Below are 13,874 nucleotides of genomic sequence, written 5' to 3' on the forward strand. Positions count from 1 at the left end.
AACATAGAGGTCCAGGCCCAATCCCCTTACTTTTTACATGAGGAGACCTATTTAGGGAGATTAAATAACTTGATCTGATTGAGCCGCTTCGTGGAAGTGGAAGGAAGCAATTCCCTGGTGTGGCTCCCAGCGTGCTGTCTCTCCTGGACCTTGTAAGGTGTTTGGGGCAAGAGTAGAGTTTTTCCCCTGCCCCCTGGTCTATCCTGTTCTCCCAGGACAGACTCACCTGTCAAGTGAACTTGAACTTTGTCTTGCTTGGGACTGAGATGCCAGGGGCTTCCCCTGTGGGAGGCAACAAAACCCGGGGAGACCAGCCGGTGCTTCTGCCAAGTGGAGCTGGTGGCAGCTGTGTCTCTTAGAGACAAACCACAGGGGCGCCCGTGACGCCCTCCCTCCCCGCCAGTCCAGGCTGCTCTTAGTGTCCACCTGGGTAACAACTGCCCTTTCGAGGCTATCCAGACCCCGTTCCTGCATGAGAACTGATGGATGCTCTCCACATGCCTGTGTGTATGTGGGTCCACATGGACCCGAAAAGAGAAACGGGAGTAGAGACAAAGTGGAGATGAACAAAGCCAATGGGCACGCAGCCTCCTGGAGAAGGACCAGCTCAGCTGTTGGCTTCAGAGAAGACGAGGCAGATGGGAAAATGAGCCGAATGCAAGGGACAGAGGCCCTGTCACTGCCCCCGTCAGGGAGTCCTTCCATTTTGGATACACGGGAACCCCCTCCCCCACAGACAGGTTTCACAGGGAGAGTCTCTCGGGCTGCGTCCTACAGTGCGCAGCTCAGGGTCTGGCAGGAGGCGATGGGCAGCGTAAGGCGCACGCCCATGGAGACGGTTTGAGTCCACACCCCATGTCCCCCAACGGGGGCACGTCCATTCACATTCTAATGCCATGAACAGGCTTCATAAGGGCTAGCCCTCTGCTGTGGCAGGTGGAGAGGGAGACAGGATGGGGACAATCGCTAGAAGAAAGTGACAGTGGGAGGACGTGGCCCCACATTAAGGACCTTGCATGCCCTGCCTCCCCGCAGGCCCCCACAGGCACTGCTGCCAAAGAGAGCTGCGCTCCTAGCGGGCCGTGCTCAGACGGAACACGCCACTTCCTCACCGGCTGAGAGGCAGCACAGCAACAGGCCTGGGCAGGGACGGGCTGGCGGTCGTCAGAGGAGAGGTTGGTTCGGGGCTCCCGCCTGGAGGCTCACCTGAAAGTGCAAGCAGGGTTGGGTCAGCAGGTGCGGCGAAGCCGGTGTCCCCCGAACCGCCCGCCTCCCCACGGCCTCCGCTGGCAGACCACATGGGAGGGGGTAGCCCCAGGCAGGAAGGGGAGTCCCAGTCTGACACCGCAGAGTGGGAGCATCTCAGGGCCACAGGCCGCCCTTGCCCTCCCTGGCCTGGACGTGGGGAGGCCTCCCCCAGCACCCCCCCACCACCCCGCTTCCAGCCAACCTCCACCAAACAGTTTAGAGGTCTTTCCTTATTACAGAAAGTGAGGCCGATTGTAGAAAAAGGTGAAGAGAGAGAAAATTACATCAAAGGAAATAAAAAACAACGATAAGGCCTCTTCCCAGAGATAACCACGGTTATTCCTGTGCTTATTAGAAATAAGCTGATTCCAACCGAAGGACGTTCAGCACAGAAGAGGTGACTCGACTGGGTGGCTTTAAGTCTTCTTTAAAGTCAGGGACTCTGCGGACAAAGAACTTGTTGCCTCCCTCCGCTGGAGAGGCCAAACCTTGGACAACAGGCACGTCCCCGTTGGGGGTCGTCTACACCTCACCCTAGAACATCCATGTCCCAGAGATCCCAGGGGCCCTGCAGCAAAAATAAAGTTTGGCCAGCAACGGGCTGGACTACGGGGAAGGATGTGTGTAGTCCTGCTCAGTGCATTTTTCCCAGCCCACTGCGGAGGGTACAGCACTTCCCCGCTGCGAGTTTCCCTCACTCCATCTTCCAATGGGAGATAGAGAGACAGACAGACAGACAGATAGAAAAGTCCTTGAGAGGAGGCCTGCTGTCCTAGAGGGGCAGAGCCTAAACTCTGCCCCGTAGGCAGATGACTTTATTTATTTATTTATTTTTAAGATTTTATCTATTTATTTGACAGAGAGAGATCACAAGTAGGCAGAGAGGCAGGCAGAGAGAGGAGGAAGCAGGCTCCCCGCTGAGCAGAGAGCCCAACGTGGGACTCGATCCCAGGACCCTGAGATCATGACCTGAGCTGAAGGCAGCGGCTTAACCCACTGAGCCACCCAGGCACCCTAGGCAGATGACTTTAAAGCCAGGCTCCAGGAGTCTTCCCTGCCCATCCTCTGGACAGACACGAACCCCTGGGGAAGGGAGTGTGCGTGGGGGGCTGGGGAACAAGCCGCCAGACCAACCCAAGTTCCCTCCACACCCTGCCCTTTGCTTGCTTCAGTTATCTAATCTGCATTCCTTTTTTTTCCCCTTAAGATTTTACTTACTTATCTATCTGAGAGAAAGAGTGAGAGAGAGAGAGAGCACAAGCAGAGAGAATGGGAGAAGCAGACTCCCCACTGAGCTGGGAGCCTGATGTGGGACTCGATCCCAGGACCCTGAGGTCATGATCTGAGCTGAAGGCAGACGGTTCACTGACTGAGCCCCCCAGGCATCCCTCTAATCTGTTCTGAAGTCAGGTGTGCTCCGGGGAATGCTCTCTACTCTCACTGTCTTGATCCTTAAAAGGAAGGCAGACAGACATTCCTCTGAGTGGGTGTCGCACCACAGTTCCTGCAAATGTCCTACAACAAATGCCATAAACAGGATGAGAAAAGCCAGGTGAGAACCAGAACAATACACAGAGGGCTGATGTTTGCTTTATGAAGCAGATTATGTATTTTGTCCTTGGACACATCCTGTCTTAGAGGTCAGAGGCTTCGTGCAGCAAAAGCTCTTGCCTGACTCCATGAAAAGCGTCCCTGGTCCTAGGGTTGGTCATTCTTCTGCTCCTTCCTTTGGAGGACCACAATGCACACCAGCACAGTAAAGACTCTGATGAGCCCTGCAAGGATGAAACCTGTTTACTCAACCCGTCACTCTCCCAAATGATTGATTCAGGAACATCCCGGGTTTTGTTTTGTTGCTTTTCATGGAACGGGGCATCTCGTACTTTTTTGTCACAAGCTGGGGTGAGCGAGTGAGACAAGTGGCTGCAGCGGGTCTGGCTGCCCCAAGGGCTGGCGGGATGGAGAAGAGCAGGGCGCCTGTGTACCATTCTCCAGGCCCTTGCTCTTCCCCAGCCCATCGCGGGGAAGGTCTCCCTCTCCCAGTGGTCCCTGAACTGGCTGCTGTCAGCACAACCCCGGAGCTCAGTAACCCCAGGCCTGGCTCTATCCCACTGCAATGACCCAGAACCTCTGTGCCCTTTGCGGGCTCTCCGGGGATTCTGACACATCGAGTTCTCAAACCACTGCCCAAGTCTGTTGGTTCTGAGACTTTGCTGTGCCCTGAATCACCTGGGGTCACTTAAAGATGAGAAGTGTGGGTCACACCCCAGACCACGGAAGTCACACTCGATCGTGTGGCTTTAAGGCTTCTTAAAAGTCAGGGACTCTGCGGATGAAGAACTTCTGACTTCCCAGGTACTGCCAGTGTGCGAGGCACATCTGAAAAGACACAGCTCTGGTCTGTGTCTACATTGCTGCTTGTCAAGCTCAGGTGTGCATGTGATTCACGTGAATCTCAGATTCTCAATTCGATAGATCCAGGTGGGCTTGGGCCGGACCGGCCTCTGCAGCCAGGGAGAGTGTTAGAGATACAGAACTGGGTCCCCCCCAGAGCTTGGGAACCGAATCCGCATTTTAACCCGAGTGATTCGTGTGTAAGTTAGAGTGGGGCGGGTTCTGTGCTGGAGCGGGGGACGTAGGGCTGCTGTATCAGGGACCCGGGGCCAGGGTGAAGAGGCTTTATTGGAGATGTGGGAGTCAGAGGTGGGAATGGGAGAGTCGCTGTTCTCCGGACCCTTATGTTACCCGCACTCCCAGCCCACCTCCCCACCTTCCTTCAGCCGAGTCCGTGGCTCCGGTGGCTCGGAGAGAACAGACGTTAGGAAAGGACGAGAACTTCCTCTCGTCCCCTTGGCATCTGCAGAGCATTTTCCACCCGGCACTTGCGGAGTGTTTCAGAAATCAGCCTACCAAGCTGCCTCGGGCCCAGAAGAAGCTTGAGACACCTTCCCAGGATCGATGCTGTTTCTCAAAGTGAGACGCATGTTTGGCGCCGACAGGAACTTGGCTCCTGACCGGCCTCCTTGATCTGCTGCTAAAAGAAGCTGTTTCTTACCAGCAGTGAATATGCTGCCATGATGTTTTCAGAAGCGTTTTTTCCCCCCCAAACAGAAAAAAACCATGCTCATCTGTACACAAAATGCTGTGGTCTCATTGTGAAGGCCTAGAAAGATCCACCATGGGACCACCAGCTGGCTGGGAGGCTCTCAAAGGTAGAAGCTGGTTTTACTAATGTCTGCGTCCCCAGGATGAACCCAGGACAGGACCACTGTCCATGTGCTGATAACTGTGATTCATGTAGGCACGAGAGACCTAACGGGGGTGTTACAACAACAACGCTGATTCTCCCTCCACGACTTCTCCTGTTTCATGCTTACATAGAGCTAATTCAGCTCCCAGTTGCGAAGTGTAATGCCCTCAAGTCCTTCATATCTGCTGATGGTGTGGTGCTGGGCCTTAAGGAACCAAAATCATAGTCTCTATTCTCAGAGAGCTTACAGTCAGGTGGGGGGTGGTGCTGCACGTTGTTCAAGCAGTCGTGCTGGTGAATGATGGGAGCACGCAGTTCTTAGTTCCCTAACCACAGAACGTGACTTGGCCTGAAGGTCTATGTTGGTTTCTGTGAGTGATTCTGAAGCCACAAAGAGGAAGGAGACTTGCCTGCCCTCATAGAGCTCAGTGTCTGAGGGGAGAAGGTGAGTAAGTAATGGTAATGGTGTGATACTTGGGGCTGAATCCATTCTCTCCTTTTCTCATAATGACATAACTGAGAGGAAGACGGCGGAGTGGGAAGATCCCGAGCTTACCTCCACCTGTGGACACACCAAGGCTGCAGCTACACGTAGAGCAACTCCCTCTGAGGATTACCTTAAGATTGATAGAACAGACCTTCCACAGCTAAAGACATAAAGAAAAAGTCACATCGAGAAGGGCAAGTGGGGCAGGGACAGGGTCTGATCACGACCCACACCCCACACTGGTAACCCACAAGCAGGAGGGATATCACAGGCCCAGAGGTCTTCCCTGAGGAGCAAGGAGCAAGGAGTTCACACTCCACGTAGGGCAGTCCCTGCCCTGGGAATCTGCACCTCCAGGAAGACAAGCCCCAAATATATCTGGCCTTAAAATTCAGCAGAGCTTAAATCTGGGGGAGCTGAGTGCTACAGGAAACCAAGACTCTGCTGTTAATCTCATTCACTCTACTAGCACTTTTAAAAGTGCCTGGGTTATATGTGAAGGAGACTTTTTGATTAATTTTAGGGCACGTGCCAATGGGATAGGGATCTGTAGGAACTGTCTCTGGGAATGGATATGCTGATAGGTAGCATTTTTTCTTGCCCTCCTTCCACCTAAATGGCAGTATAAGAAAAGAAAACGGTATGTATGAAGGAAACCTCAGGAATCTATCAGGTGATTTTCCAGCAGAAACTTTGCAGGCCGGAGGAAACAGCAAGATATCTTCAAAGTGTTGAAGGGAAAAATACCTGCAACTAAACATACTCTACCTGGCAAGATCATCATTCAGAACTGAAGGAGAGAGCAGTTCCCAGACAAACAGAAGTTAAAGAGTTCATCACCAGTAAAATGGCCTTATAAAAAATGTCAAAAAGTATTTCTTTAAGCACAAAAGAAAAGGTTATAACCAGAAGTTAAAAAAATTATGAAGGAAAAAGTGAAAAATAAGAAGATGTAAAATATGATGTCAAATATATAAAACATGGAGTGGAGCATAAAAACGTAAAGCTTTTAGAATGTGTTGGAATTTAAGCAACCATCAACTTGAAACAGACTGCTATATCTCCATACAGTGAACATATGAACCTCATAGTAACCACAAACTAACAATCTATACTAGTTACACAAAAAGTAAAGAAAAAGGAATCTGAGTGTAAGACTAAAGAAAGTCATCAAATCAGTAGAGAAGAGAGCAAGAGAAGAGGAGAGGAACAGAGAAGATCTACAAAAACAACCGGAAAACAAGGCAAAAATTGGCAACAAGAATCAACAATTACCTTACTTTACTTTAAATTACCTTGAATGTACATGCACTAAATGCTACAATTAAAAAACATGGGGTGGGGTGCCTCGGTAGCTCAGTTGGTTAAGCAACTGCCCTTGGCTCAGATCATGATCCCGGAGTCCTGGGATCGAGTCCCACATTGGGCTCCCACCTCCACGGGGAGTCTGCTTCTCCCTCTGACCTTCTCCCTTCTCATGCTTTCTCTCACTATCTCTCTCTCTCTCAAATAAATAAATAAAATCTTAAAAAAAAAAAGGACACGGAGTGAATGAATGGATAAAAAACCCAAGTCTCATCTATATGTTACCTACAAGAGACTCACTTCATATCTAAAGACACATGCAGCCTGAAGGTGAAGAAATATAAAAAGGTATTTCATGCCCTGGAAATGAAAAAAGGCTGGAGTAGCAATATTTCTGTCACACAAAATGGACTTCAAAATTAAGACTGAGCAAAAGACGAAGAACAACATTAGGTAATGATAAAGTGATCAACCCAACAAGAGGATATAACAATTGTAAATATCTATGCACCCAACATGGAAGTGCCTAAATACATAAAGCAAATGTTAACAGACATAAGGGGAGAAATTGACAGTAATACAATGACAGTAGGGGATTTCAACACCCACTTACATCAATGGGTAGACTGTCCACCCAGAAAATCAATACAGAAATCAGTGGCTTTGAAAGACACATTAGACCATATGAACTTAACAGATATATACAGAACATTCCATTCCCAAAAAGCAGAATATACATTCAAGTCCACATGGAACATTCTCCAGAATAGATCATGTTAGGCAACAAAACAAGTCTCAAAACTTTTAAGAAGATTGAAATCATTTCAAGCATCTTTTCTGGTCACCATGCTAAGATTTCATTACGAGAAAAAAGGCCTGGAAAAACACGGACTCAAGGAGGCTAAACAACATGCTACAAGACAACCAATGGGCCAATGAAGAAGTCAAGAAGAAAATTGAAAAAAATGCCTTGAGATAAGTGAAAATGAGAACACAGTATTCCAAAACCTTTGGGATATAGATAAGCAGTCCTTACAGGAAGTTTATAGAAAAACAAGAAAAATATGAAATAAACTATCTAACTTATACCTCAAGGAACTACAAAAAAACTAGAAAAAAATCCCAAAGTCACTCAGTAGAAGGAAATAAATGGAGATCAGAGCAGAAATAAATGACATAGAGACTAAAACCAACAAACAAAAACCAATAGAAAAGATCAACAAAACCAAGAGCTGGATCTTTGAAAAGACAAGCACAATTGATAAACCTGTAGCCAGATTCATTAAGAAGAAAAGAGAGGACACAAATAAAATCAGAAAGAGAAGTTACAACTGGCATCATGGAAATACAAAGAATTGTAAGAGACTACTTATACACCAACATAAAAAATTATACACCAACAACCTAGAAGAAATGGATGAATTCCTTGAAATATACAATCTTCCAGGACTGAATCAGGAAGAAACAGAAAATCTGAACGAACTGATTACTACTAATGAAACTGAATTGGTCATCGAAACTCCCAGCAAACAAATGTACAGGACCTGATGGCTTCAGGTGAATCCTACCAAATGCTCAAAGAAGAGTTAGGACCTTTTCTTCCCAAAGTACTTTAAAAAAAGAAGAAGAAGAGGAAGGAAAACTTGCAAATTCATTCTATGAGGTCAGCCTTAACCTGACATCAAAACCAAGCCAAAAAGGAGAGAGAGAGAGAATATTATGAGCCAGTATCTCTGACGAACATAAATGCAAAAATCCTCAACAAAATATTAGCAAACCAAATTCAATAATACATTAAAAAGATCATTCACTAAGACCAAGTGGGATTTATTTCAGGCATGCAAAGATGGTTCAATTATTTGTAAATCAGTGTGTGATACACTACATTACCAACATGACAGATTAAAATCATAGATCATCTTAATGGTTGCAGAAAAAGCATTCAACAAAATTCAATATCCATTCATGATAAAAGCTTGAAAATACTTCTAAATCTTGAGAGAAAGGCAGTAATTTTAAGAAATTCTATTTGGAAAACCAAATATGAGGCATTAATTATAGTAAGAATTCCACCTTATGAAGCCATGTTCACTTCTAGGGGCTTAATAGTATTGGGCACAGACTGGGAGGGTGCACCTACCAGATCCCACATGCCCCCAGGAAAGAGGTCACTGGAGAGAGAGACCAACATACAGCCCTGAGTCCCTAGCCACACTTTGGTCCTGAGTCACCATTTCCAATACTGCAGGGTACCTAGCCCGCAGCTTTGCTCTTTGGTCCAATTCCCACAGGTTAAGGGTGCTACAAGTATAAATATTAAGAATGTCACTGTTTTCACCCTAAAATCCCGTTAGGTGCTAGGGCCTCAAGGTGCCACTGCTTTGGGCATAAAAGCTGAGGAGAGGTTCTCCTAGGGTTCACAGCAATCATTTATTGAAGATACATTGTTTTTGAATTGCCACAAAGATTTTATGCATCAAGTCAACATGTCAGAGTGCCCTCCCCCACTCTGCCCATAATGGAGCTTCAAAATAAGGGGGAGGGATATTTCACTGGAAAAGTCATAACCACTCTACTAGCAAAGGCACAGACTTTCTCTACATGTAGAAGCAGAAAACGGTACTTTAGCGTCCCAAGAAGAATTTTGTTTTTTTTTTCACAGTCATGCCAGGGTAGACCCGAACATCCTGACCCCTGAGCAGAGAATTAGGAGCTGTCACACCAGGCTGCATGGGAAGGCGGTCCCCTCGTTCCCCTCGGTCAGGACAAGGCCATGGGCATCCCCACTCCGGCTTGAACCACATTGCAACGTAAGCACTGTGATAGTTGAGCCTGATGCATTTTACAATCTCGGTTTCCATTATTCAATTTACATCTTGATTGCCTGATAGCATCTGCCCGATCCGATAGCAGCACATCACCCCGAGGTTAAACCAGCGCAGGGATAAGGAGATTTCCGTGCAGCACAGACTGTAATGCACCTGAGGGACAAGCAGATTCTTAGAAGATCGCTCTGGGTCTGAACAAAGTTGGAGCACACTGGTCACCAGTCCCCAGGTGACTGCCTGCCTTATCTGTCCCTGATTAAGGTCAAGAAAATTAGAGAAGGTTGGCAGACAGTTGTTATATTGAAGGACATTTGACAAGTTAGTGCAGACGAAACAAGAGAGAGAGAACCCAGGACCATCTTCTCTGGGACCCTTAAGGCTTCCCACTCTCTCATGTACGTGGCTGCTCCAGACATCCTCTGTTTCTTTGGCCTGGCAGATAGAGCCCCAGAATTTTATTCGGCAGCAACGGCATTAAAAAGTCTGAGTGTTCTGCTGCTTTTATATCAGCCTTCCTAGAGTATATGTAGTTAATTCTTTCTCTGCCTGCTGGATAAGACAAATATTCATTGCACACACTGGACCATGCCGTTGACCAGAGTGAAGATATTTAAGAAGTAAGACCCATGTCCTGCACGTGGCACCTTATAGTATAGGAAACAGGTATTTTCATTTTTTCTCAGGGCGACTCTACTGAAGTGGGCAAGTCACTGCCCTGAGGAAGAAGAGGCAGTTGGGAGGTGCCGTGGTTGGGCCAGTGTTTTGGCTTTTGAGCACAGCGGTAACAAATCACTGTACACTTGGTGTGGCTTGAAACCTCCTATTATTTATTCTCACAGTTCTTGAGCCTAGAAGTTTGAAGTCAAGACCATTAGGGCCATGCAAGGCCATGTTCTTTTTGAAGATAACAGGGAGACGATCTTCCCTCTCCTTTTCCTGGTCTGGGGGCTCCCAGCAATCCTTGGCATCCTTGTGTGTACATACATCACTTCCATCTATACAACCCCCTCTTCTTGTTTCTGTGTCCCATCCTTTTCTTACAAGGGCACCAACCATGTACCGGATACAAGGCCTTCCCTAAGCCAGTATGACCTCATCTTAACTAATTACATTTTCAAAGACCCTACTTCCAGATAAAACGACGTGTGATGTTCTCCCCATTCTAGTAGGAATGGGGAGGACACTATTCAACCCAGTATCCCATGAACCCAAGATTTGTGGCTATTGGTCTCTGATGGTTTCTACAAAGCATCACATATGTTTTGCTCTTTGTAAGACCTGTAAGGAAACACCTGAGAATGGCATGGTGTTTCACAGCTGGGTGAAAGAAATTCATCTTAGGGTGATGGAAACATGGGTTGAGAACCCATGTTCTCATGAACATGGGTTCATAACCTATAACATGGTTCATTATGAACCATGTTTATAACCTATAACCATCTCAATTTCTCCACTTTTCAGTGGAGTTTATTTCTCCAAAGCCATTAAATAGCTAATTAGTGGGGAAAATAGGATGAGAACCTCAAGTTGATCACCCACCATTCATTTATTTGACCCTTACTGAGTCAGGCATGAAGAAATGAGGGAGTGACTCAAACATGATCGTCACCTCTATTTTGTGCAGGACACACAGCTCATGGCAGCATAAGCAATCAGAGATTCTGGGTGCCACCACAGAAGTCTGTGAAGGGTAGAGGGGCCAAAAGGAGAGGGTGGATCCTTCTTGGGGTGGGCAGGGAGGTAAGGAGGAAAGTGGGAAGGCTCCATACTCAATGTGAGCCTGGGAAGGTGACTAGGAGCTCACCAGGCAGAGGAACAGCATGTGCGAAGGTAGACAAAGTTCACACATGCCTGGCATGGTCTAAAAACTGCATACTTCTTTGTTCCTGGAGCCTGGGAGTGCAGGGGTCAGATCACAGAGGGTCTCAAATGCTATTCTGAGGAGGTGAGACTTGTATCAAGCAAGCAGTTATAATCAATTGAAGGGTATTTAAGCAGAGAGGTAATAAGATTGCTTTTACATTTCAGAAAGGTCACTTCAATCTACTGTGCAGAATGTACCAGAGGTGAAGGAGATAAGCAACAGACCAGATTGGAAGCTCCATGAGTCTAGATGAGAGACTCACCGTGTGCACTGGGTGCTCTAGTGGAGAGATGAGGTGGGAGGTGAGAGGAAGCCAGTACCGGGATGGGAGCACACAGGGGATGAAACTAGGATCTGAAGGTTGGGAAGGTGGGGAGGAAGGGTCTGGAACCATGGTCAGGGGGATGGCGCCATGCCACTCACCAGGCTCCAGAAGTGAAAGTGGGGTTTGCAGGTGTGTGCGATGAGTTCCCATGGGGCAGGCTGCACTGAGGGTGACCTCAGGACACTGAAGAGGACATGCCCAGCAGACAGGCAGATGGACAAGGATGCACTTGGAAGTGAGTTTGAGCTGAAGATGCAGAATCCTAAGTCAGGACTGCAGGGGCACCTGAAGTCCACTCGGGAAGGGCTCCGAGGAAGAGGGAGCGTGAGCCACTGGCCCGGCCGGCAGGGAGCTAGGCTCAGACCAGCATGGTGGGGCTGGGCAGAGGAAGGGGCTATATCCCAGCTCATCTCTGCTCCATTTCTTTGCTCGTTAGTCTATACTTTCAGAATTGTAGAAGGAAAAGATTCAATACCAATAAAGCCAATAAATTATTGGCTGAGGCTGAGACCAAGATGGCTGGGAGACAGGCGGCCTTTCTCAAGAACTCCTGGGCCAAGAAGGTGGTGCTGGTTACGTCCTTCACCACTGGGGGCTTCGACGTCACTCTGCTCCCCTCAGCCCCTTCACCAAATGAGCCACATGACCAACCAGGTCACCCCCTACACCTACCCGAGATGATGGGAACACGCACTGGGCACGCGGCCCGCCCTACGACCCCCACCCCAGGGTCCGAGTGTGCGGTGGCTGAACAAACTGTGAGCCAATACCTCTGGTGACAGGCAGGAGGCCCCCTTCCCTACGGCCAATAAAAAGTGAAAAGGGAAAAAAAATCCCCCTCAAAACAACAAATTATTTTTATGGATCAAAGGGCACAAACTTGCTAGGACTCTGACTGGGGCTTCATCAAGTGAAATTCTGCAGAACAGAGACCGAGGACGTCCCGGGTCAGCACAGACACCAAAGGAGTATGCGGCTGGTGCGGCGAGCACAGTCTTCCGTGAGGCTTTTGGCCGCTGCCACTGGGGAGAGAGCGGGGCTCGCTCTCAGGGAGATGCCTGCCGGGACAGAGGACCATACAGGCTCTGAACTATGCACAGCTGACCCTCGAGCGATGCGGGAGGTAGGGGCGCTGACCTTCCCTGCAATCTGAAATCTGCCTGTAACTCCCGACTTCCCCAGCACTTAAGTACTCACAGCCAACCAGCAGCCGGTGACTAGCGCTTACTTTGTATTTTACATGTGTTTTATATCGTATCCTTACAATAAACTAAGCTGGAGAAAAGAAAATGTGATGAAGGAAATCATAAGGAAGAGAAAATATATTCGCAGTGCTGCGCTGTACTTACGGGAAACAATCCCGCATCAGTGGACCCTCATGGCTCAAACCTGCATAGGTCAAGGGTCAGCCAGACTCTGCACCTCACGAACTGTGTGGTCATAAATGCCCACACACGCTCGATGGGTCATGCCCTGTGATCAGGGAGAGGTGGTTCGTGCCAGGTTTTCTGTCCACCCTCCCCAGCTGGATCCTTTTCCACCACATGCTCAGGTTCAAGTGCAGTTTGCGATGTCAGAGCCGGGTAAAACCAGTGGCTGTCATGAGTCTGGATGTACTGCCTCTCTCTGGGAGGGTTTCTCCTGTCCCCCAGCACAGCCCTCTCCCCTCACTCTGGTGGTTCCTTTGAACGTGGGCTCAGAGGCCATGGTCTATCCGTGCCTTGTAGGGAAACCATAGTCTTGACAGACAGACCGAACTAACCAATGAAGACGAGGCTGTTCTGTCCTCTGGGACCAGTTCCAGGAAATACTGTTTCTGAAGACGCCAGCGGCTGGCAACAGCATTTCATCTCTTACCATTCTGTAAGACCAATTTACAATGAAATGCTTGAATTTCTAAATAAATTTGTTGAGGTGACATTCACCTGGCATGATAACTTTTTTTTTTTTTTTTTTTTTTTTTTTTTTTAAGATTTTACTTATTTGACAAAGAGAGAGAAACCATGAGTAGGCAGAGAAGCAGGCAGAGAGAGGGGAGGAAGCAGGCTCCCCGCGGAGCAGAGAGCCCGACGCGGGGCTCGATCCCAGAACCCTGGGATCATGACCTGAGCTGAAGGCAGAGGCTTTAACCCACTGAGCCACCCAGGTGCCCCATGATAACTATTTTGAAGCGAACACTCAGTACGTTCACGACGTTGTGCAAACACCAGCTCTATCTCATTTCAGTACATTTCCGTCACTCCAGAATAAAACTCCGTACTCAGTAAGCGCTTCTCTCCCGAGCCCCTGGCAACAACCAGAGTCTGACTGCTCTCTGTCTCGGTGGTTGTGCCTACCTGGACATTTCGTATGAATCAAAGAACTCAACAGGTGCTCTTTTGTGTCTGGCTTATTCCACTAGCATAATGTTTGGGGTCACATTCACCTTGTCGCCCGTATCAGCTCCTCCTTCCTTCTACAACTGAAGGATGCTCACTGTGCGGACATACCACGATTTTTGGTCTGTCCTTCTTTTGATGGACATTTGAGCTGTCTCTGCCTTTTGACTACTGTGACTACTGCTGCTT

General features: G+C 48.2%; 1 protein-coding gene across 2 annotated transcripts in view; it reads right to left on the reverse strand.

Annotated features, from left to right (window-relative positions):
- The window catches only part of GNG4 (G protein subunit gamma 4), a 63,600-nt gene that overhangs the window by 30,037 nt on the left and 19,689 nt on the right, over window positions 1–13,874 (reverse strand). The window contains exon 2 of one of the 2 annotated variants that reach the window (XM_013048575.2): window positions 1,113–1,206. The exons of the other annotated variant lie outside the window; for it this stretch is intronic. The gene's annotated coding sequence lies outside the window, so the exon portion shown is untranslated. The remainder of the gene's footprint in view (window positions 1–1,112; window positions 1,207–13,874) is intronic. 2 annotated transcript variants of the gene reach the window in all.

Source organism: Mustela putorius, unplaced genomic scaffold (assembly GCF_011764305.1).
Source record: "Mustela putorius furo isolate JIRA1106 unplaced genomic scaffold, ASM1176430v1.1 tig00001075_pilon_pilon_pilon, whole genome shotgun sequence".
Taxonomy (NCBI): Eukaryota; Metazoa; Chordata; class Mammalia; order Carnivora; family Mustelidae; genus Mustela; species Mustela putorius.